Below are 8051 nucleotides of genomic sequence, written 5' to 3'. Positions count from 1 at the left end.
AGACAGTATAAAGTCTGTGGAAGATCTAAAGAGGTTTAGAAAAATATTTTTCATGTATTTAAGATTTGAAAATGCAATTAGAATTACTGCTTTCTTTTTTCGAGGGACCACCCTGGGTATGGATTTATTTACTCCATTTCGAAGAAACTAGTGCAATAAGCTTGACAGTTTCTCATCGAAATAGTAAAAAGTATCCTCTAGACAAGAAACCGAGAATGTCCTCGGGAAACAACAGCAAAGGTGTAAAATGACCGCCCTCCGGCTGAAGACTGCACTCCGGTACTGCCTTTACCCTTTAATTTATGACGGTGCCGTCACTACGAAATTTAATGCGGATTTCATTGACGATGAAATTAGATCGACTTCTTTTTGTTTTACAACTTCCTTGAGAAATCTATATCAATTTTAACGCAATTTAGGTAAGTTTTAGGTGTGATTTTCCAAGTCTGAATTTCTCTCGATTTGGATCAATATCATCTATTAAATTTTATCTGAATGAGAATATTCGTTACATATACAGGGTGGTTGGTAACTGATGGCACAAGCGGAAAGGAGGTGATTCTACGCGAAAAAAGAAGTCGAAAATATAGAATAAAAATTTTTCGTTTGAGGCTTTGTTTTCGAGAAAATCGACTTTGAATTTTATTTGTGGATATATTAAATCAATATTATCAATATTGCATATTAAAGCATATTAAATCAATTGTCTATTCTGAAGAAATCGCAAGTTGCGAGCAATTGAAAGAAAAGATTATTGTAGCCTTTCATACTTTAAAACAATCGAATACGTTAGAAAGTGTTCATAGAAATTTAATTAGTAGAGCAGAAGTATGTGTTCGGCAGAATAGGCAACATTTTCAGCAATTTTTGTAATAATAAACTTTATGATTACTTCATATTATTTCATTATGTTTTCCTAATTTTCCGTTACGCCAAAAACAAACTTAAACTGCGATAATATCCATCGAGACATCGATCTACAGTGAGATCCGTTATAACGAGATGTGATAAAGTGCACGCGTACCGAGCGAAAATTCAAAGTCGATTTTCTCGAAAACAAAGCCTCAAACGAACAATTTTTATTCTATATTTTCGACTTCTTTTTTCACGTAGACTCACCCCCTTTCCGCTTGTACCACCAGTTACAAACCAGCCTGTATATGTCGGGTTATCATTGCAGTTAGGGGCGTATAATGAATCTTCATGTGAATTGGCCATCGTTGTTATGTACTATAGATGATATTTTACTGATAAAAATGTGATTATTACAGAGTGTAGCAAGTAATAGCGGCGATTAGATAATGGAGATGTTGATGACAATGAATTTAGGTTCGATAACTGTTGAAGTGGTCACCACTTCTAAGAAAACTCTACATTTGGTCTTTTTAGTTTCCTCAAGCGCTAAAGTCGTCGACGGCATATAGACAAAAGACGAAGGCACGAAGGCAGACCATAAACAATAGACAGGCGACGTTGACTTCGGAGTTTTTCAGTTATAACTTAACACTGCTAACGTGCGGATCTGGACCAGCTCAAATTGTATTCTTACTTGTAATTACACCTCTGTATTAAAATATATTTTCTACCTTACAATTTATCCACGCGTTTCTCTCTTTATACATCTAATAATCTCAACAATAACGAATCCACGGTCAACGAGATGACGAATGCGATTTCTGCTACAGTCTAAGTCGAACTCAACTTACTGATCCACGATTCGGGTGTGTCTCAACGTACTTGTCTACAGTACAAGTAGAACTTATCTGACTGAATCTCAGTGCAAGTGGGACTGCCCTTATATACCATATATTTTTGTTTTTAAGGAGAGCTATACAATTAATCCATATTTCTGTTAGATACATGTCCCTCTTGTGACCGTGACTACATTCATGTCATAAATCTTGGGCACGCATACTCGGATTAGATTATAAACAACTATTTCTCAGTTTTAGTATTTAAGTACAGTTATAATAAAAAGTCTGGACTAAAGCATTGGGGACCTTCCCAAACATTCCAAAAGAAAGGCACCGATGTCCTTTCATCTCCGACATATACTTTGGTATACTTTCATAGCTAGGCAATTAATCCAACTTGGATATCATTCAGAATGATTAGAACCTGCTCACATTCTTTATGAATTCATTCTCGACCATAATCGTTACTCGATTAGAAAACAAAAATTCAAGATATTTGCATAAGTTAAGTACGTAATGTTTATAATGAGTAGCAATAGAGATAAAGGAAATAAACACAAATTAGATACTGGTAATTAATAAACTTTGCTATGCCATATAAAGTTTCCTCACACCTGACAATCTGACTAAAAACTGAAAAAGTTGAGAATGATAAATATTTTATGTAATTCGATAATCGAAGACTGTAAATCTTTCTGAGAATAATCCGCTTCCTTAACGACTTGTTCTTTTTCCGTGCAGAAAATTAAAACAAGTACCAAGGCGTAGAATACAAGTTCCTCGAAGCACGCAACGTATACGAGCCGAGAAAGGAGCTTTTTAATCCTAGTAACCAGCGAATGCCAGAAGATAAACGCGGCTTGCAATTACATAATTAGTCGTATGTTTGCTAAGTTGTAACATTTGCTTAATCGAAGGTTGTGAGTCATTGGCGACTATCATTATCGTAAGTGACAGTTAACGCTGTTGATTATGAACTGTGCAAATCAACGAAATAACTGTTCCTTTTGTAGAAAATTGAAGCTTCTCCAGAAGAAGAAACTTGTTACGCGAGATCGCGGTGAAAATAAAGCAACGAAATCCCTGAATTCCCTCGCGAAAGGAAATAGCGAGGTAATAATCAATCGATTCATTGAACGAGGACTTAACTGGATGAACGTAAACGATGTTAGGCTTTACATTTCATCAAGTTGATGGCATAATAGTAAAAATTAATTTCTTTTTGCAAATATTTCCATAGGCACACGAATATGCAACAGCGATATTTGCTCTATTTTCTCTTAGACAGTTTGCTGTTGCTGTTTTAATTAGTGAAATTAATCGCCTATTTGTAAGCCTGAATATTGCTAACGTTGTTTAATGGGATATATCATTCAGAACTTTTTTTTAATTTTGCAACTTCCTTGAGAAATTTATATCAATTTTAGCGCAATTTAGCTAAACTCACAGTGTGGTTTTCCAAGTTTAAATTTGATCTGGATCAATATCACCTGAAATAAATAGTTCTGAAATAAATAGTATATATATTAAGTTATTTTTTAATACAACCACCAGCCCCATTCCAATACTTGTCCTAACGTTATATGAATTTTGCATATACCTTCATTCATACATTTCCACTGCCAGTTCGCATAACCATCGTCTTACGCAGTCCTTTAAATCATCGTTTCTTCTGAAACGATTATCGACCAGAAAACTATTTAAGTTTTGCAAAAAAAAGAAAATGGTAATCTGACTCGTTTGACGTTTCCATCATTTGCAATGAAGTCGCAGGCACGTTCTTCAGCTCCTCTGTAATGAGAGAGAGGCGGCGAGAACATTTACGATCACATACAGTTTGTTCATTGAATTCGTGCACTCATCGTCTGATCAATGATTCATCTCTAACTTTATTACCGTAAAATGCTGCAATTTGGTGGTGAATTTCTTTTGGAAGAATGTCCTGAGCGTTTGAAAAGGGTAAAAGCGTCATTGTAAAAGCGAGATTTTCAATTCACATCGCAATTTTAAACGTGTGATATAATGGCAATATTAAATATTTAAACACGAAATTTGTTACGACTTACGTCAATAAATAAATGGAACAAAGTGATTTTCTACAAATACATTCCACCGTTTTATGTGGCTTTTATATGTGTAAATGGTTAGTATTTTCTGGACTGTATAAAATTTTATCTTAATTCGACCATATATTTTCAGTGGCAAATCCATTTTGTAAAAAAAATTGAGAAAACGAAGAATTTACGTACACTTTAACGTGAACTTTTTATTTATAAATTTATTTATAAATTATTCATAAACTTTCATTTATAGAATTTATTAATATAAAAAGTTTTTAATGTAAACTTAAAATATTCGTTTGTTTTAATCAATTGAGGTTTCGTTAATAAATGACATTGCATAATCAATTATTTTGGAAGTAGTGCAAGTTCATTTCCTGTAATCTGTTGCCTGCTTAAACAGTTACAGCACCAATAATCAGAAACAGATGATAACGAACGTAATGCTACCTAACGTACTATGTCATAAACGGAAAACAGCTATGTTAAATTCTGTATTTTTGAACATTCTTGTTATGGGAAAGAATTTCAAGAATCTGCTGAATATTTTCTTGTTACTACTTCCCCCTCTATCTTCTTTTACAATTTTATGAAGCTTACCTACTTAAGACAGGTTTGCTCTTTTTCTTACTATCTATCTTTACAATATTTATATTTACTGTTCAGTTCTTATCACCGTACAACTGCTATGATATAAAAGTGATATAAAAATGGTGTACAATTATTCCTGAAAGAATCAATATGTGGAGTACACTTCAAGTAACAGGATATTTGTAATTCCAAGTTCCACTAGAAACATTACAGAAAGTAAAATACTGAATTCTACTTATTTATATTATAAAATATTTAAATGTCCAAGACTACTGTACATTTATTAATAAATGATCCATATCAACCGAGTAAGCGGTGTGCATCGAACGGGTGGTCCATTGTAAGCAATTAAACGCGCGGATCTATCAAAGAAACGCATTATTAACACAGGTAATCTCCATGATATCGAAAATAATCGTCGTTAAAGAGCTTAAAGTGGGTTCAGGAACGGGCCTGCATCCACTTACCCAGATATGTATAACTCGTCGGGCATACGCGCACTGCGATGCATCGCATTGCTTTTCATTTATGCACCTACCTATGTAAATAAGAGTATTATCTGAAAGTATCTACCGCTACGTGGAGATCCGCTATGCCTATGGAACACCGTGTGACTCCTTGGCTCCTTACCGTTCTTGTTCAATTCTTTCTTCCTCGTTATGCCTTCTTACGACCTCCCCACGGCTTCCTTGTTCGCCTCTTCCCGTTGCTGCTACGCTGCAAAACCCGGCCTCTCTTCCTGATACTTGTCTTTCGTGGTTCCTCACTCTGCTTTCATTCCTCGCCAACGTCTTCTCTTCTCACCTCTCTCCGTCGTTTGTTTCTACTTTTCGATTTTACCTCAAGCTTCCAAGATCTCCCGTCGAGATTGCCAACGCGTTGATTTTCTATTTAGTCGTACAGTGTGTGTTTACCACCGTGTAATATAATATCGTAATTTTGAAATTATCTTGGCGATACACGTTTGAGAAACCTTTGATCTCTCTACGTTTCACGGGGACTTCGTTTAACATTCCGTAAGGCAACGTACCTTTTCACAGTTCGTAAAATGAATTATTTATGAATTATTCTTTTATTGCGTTAGGTAAGATGTTTTTCAACGACGACAAAGAAATAATTATTTTCTAAATTTTTCATTCCAAATTTCTTGTCATTTTACTACCTTTTGTGTCACATATTTTACGTCGTTTATATTATATAGAATTATTGTATTACGTTGTATTATATGATATTGCATTATATATAGGATAACGTTGTGTTTTGAATTTCATTGAAACCACATATCTTCATTCAGATATCTTCCACGTACGTTCGCATTGTCAACGTTTACGATTGTATAACTGTGCATATTAAATCCAGTAATTGCCGCATTACCAATAGACAATGTGTTAACTTCGTTACGGAGCAAATCGTTTCCGTCTGAGTCAGTGAAAATGAAAATAACTAGCGTTCTTTGGCATTAACGTTTATCTTGTTTACTCTCACCTTACTGACCTCGTCCTTCCGTTTTTCTGATTTAGCGATCTCCTCTTGAGTGGCCACGTCATTGCTGTAAATATCTTCTTGCTTCTCTTACTTGGACAACGGTTTTTATTAGTGGAATGCCCTTTTTCTTTGATATAAGAATAGCAAGAGACATAAAGCGATCGATATGACTTCGTATTTTTATGTTTTAGGTCATTCGTGACCCAATATTTCCAGAATAAACGTATTCAACATTTGATCATGGAATACGAAGACGAAATTTCGTGCTGCGATTAGCAAAATTGATAGAATCGATAAAGTCATTGATACGCCTTGTATTTTTATGTTTCAGGATACTCGTGACTCAATATTTCCAGAATAAACGCATTCGATATTTCGATAATTTATCTACTGATCAATTGCATAAATTGGGAAATTGAGAAAACTGATGCTACAAATACTATTTTTCAGAATTTACCTTGATATTTACTCTTTATGGTGATCAAAAGTTTTCTATGATAAGTGTTCAAATACTTTCATAAGCAAGTGTATTTTATAAAGAATTATTCAAACCCCAAAATACATTATCGTGGATTTACAAAATTTCTATGAAAAATTATAAATTGATTATTTTTACTATTTTGATAGTTAGTGTTAATCGCGCAATAAAACAAAGCTTAATGCAATGATCAATGAGAACGGTAGAGTAGGTTGATTTTATCGAGATTTTCAGCCGCTTCTGACGGGAACACGCTACTTCCGGTGACAATGACGAAGCAGTCTCCGTGATAGGTCCTCAAAGACCACCGACGAGTAGCTGAATGGCAGCTCGACAGGGAGATTGTCATCCCGAAGGAGCGACTCAATCTGCGGATATCCTTGTGTCGCCGCCATACCAACAGGTTCGTAATAATTAAACTCTGATGCATGGTTCTCCACACGGACGTTCTCTTACGGTTTTTATTTAGACTCTGAAAGACAAGTTTTAGACAACTGAAAGAACTTTTATTCTTCTTTTGTGTGGGTTTAAAAACTTAATATCTGCGAATGTTGAATTTTTCTTATTTTTTTTTCTTTTTTATTTGGAAGTAGTTTACAATCAATTCTCATTCAGAATTATAAGTAAATTATTCTGGCGTGGTATTATAACGTGAATAATAAATGATTATCGTATGTTTGATTCTAGCTGAATCTAATGTCTAAATCTAGAGGGTAATGTCTTTTTAGCCTGCGGATCTGAACCGTCGTGTCAAGTAATTGAGTAAGTAGTGAGTTTTGGTTGTTGTTAATTCTTATGTTATATTTATTACTGAATTTGGATATTTCTTCTTTAACTGTAGGTATCTTAAGGTCACGGTGGATAGTTTCATTGGTAATATACCAAGCTGCATCTATTAAGGATTTTAGAGTTTTTGATTGAAATCGTTGAAGAATTTCTATGTTGGAATTACTCGATTTATTTTCCCCATAGTTGGGTTCCCCTAACTTCAGCCCCAAGTTCAGTTGTCAATAAAAGTTCTTGCGGTTTTTATTTAGAAACCGCCAATAGTTTTCGAGAGATTTCTCAGCTTTCGATCAAAGTTGAGAAGTCACGATAAAAAGGCTTATCTTCGTAAATACAAGAAATCGATATAGAAATGGTAACCATACGAATTGGAATAATACGATATTTTTTTACTAATTATATCGCCTCAATTAACAACGAAAAAAATATATTATCAAATTAACGAGTATTAATAGTAAGTCGATACTCGTTGGAAGACATGGCCAAGGCTAGGATCTGTTCGAATCTATGATCTCCAAATCGGTTCTTTATAATCTTCGAAAGCTTCATTAATTTTTTTTAATCTGGAAGCTTGAATCCTCTGACGTCTTTTTACGATTATTCGCTACTATCTTCATTAGCGTATATGATCTTAATTATATAGTTAATTATATACAAATTCGAGATCAGCGTATTTTTATAAGACTGCCCTCAGTGACAATTAGTTTCTGCAGTTATAATTTCTATTTTGGAATATGTATATTCATATATATTCTTTCTTAATTTCCTAATTTTAATAAACACCAACCACTATTTCATGCTTTGCATACTTTTACGATTCACTTTTAAAATAAAACGACTCCTTTCTGTTGCGATCCAAGAATTTATCAATGATATAAATATCTGCATATGATTCAGACTATAGTGACTTAATGTTTAGATTACTGACCTTGAGATACAGAAATGTTTTTAAATCCA

The 8051-nt window shown here is 34.0% G+C and overlaps 1 long non-coding RNA gene across 1 annotated transcript; it reads right to left on the bottom strand.

Annotated features, from left to right (window-relative positions):
- Positions 1 to 1607: 1607 nt before the first annotated feature.
- LOC110119557 lies at positions 1608 to 6928 on the bottom strand. Its single transcript, XR_002308019.2, has 3 exons — positions 4976 to 6928; positions 4813 to 4883; positions 1608 to 4707 (listed from the first exon to the last, which is right to left on the bottom strand). It is a non-coding gene; the product is annotated as an uncharacterized LOC110119557 (long non-coding RNA).
- Between the last annotated feature and the right edge of the window lie 1123 nt (positions 6929 to 8051).

Source organism: Bombus terrestris, chromosome 1 (genome assembly GCF_910591885.1).
Source record: "Bombus terrestris chromosome 1, iyBomTerr1.2, whole genome shotgun sequence".
Classification (NCBI taxonomy): domain Eukaryota; kingdom Metazoa; phylum Arthropoda; class Insecta; order Hymenoptera; family Apidae; genus Bombus; species Bombus terrestris.
Note: the sequence above shows the minus strand (reverse complement) of the source record. Positions and strands in the feature narration are given on the sequence as shown.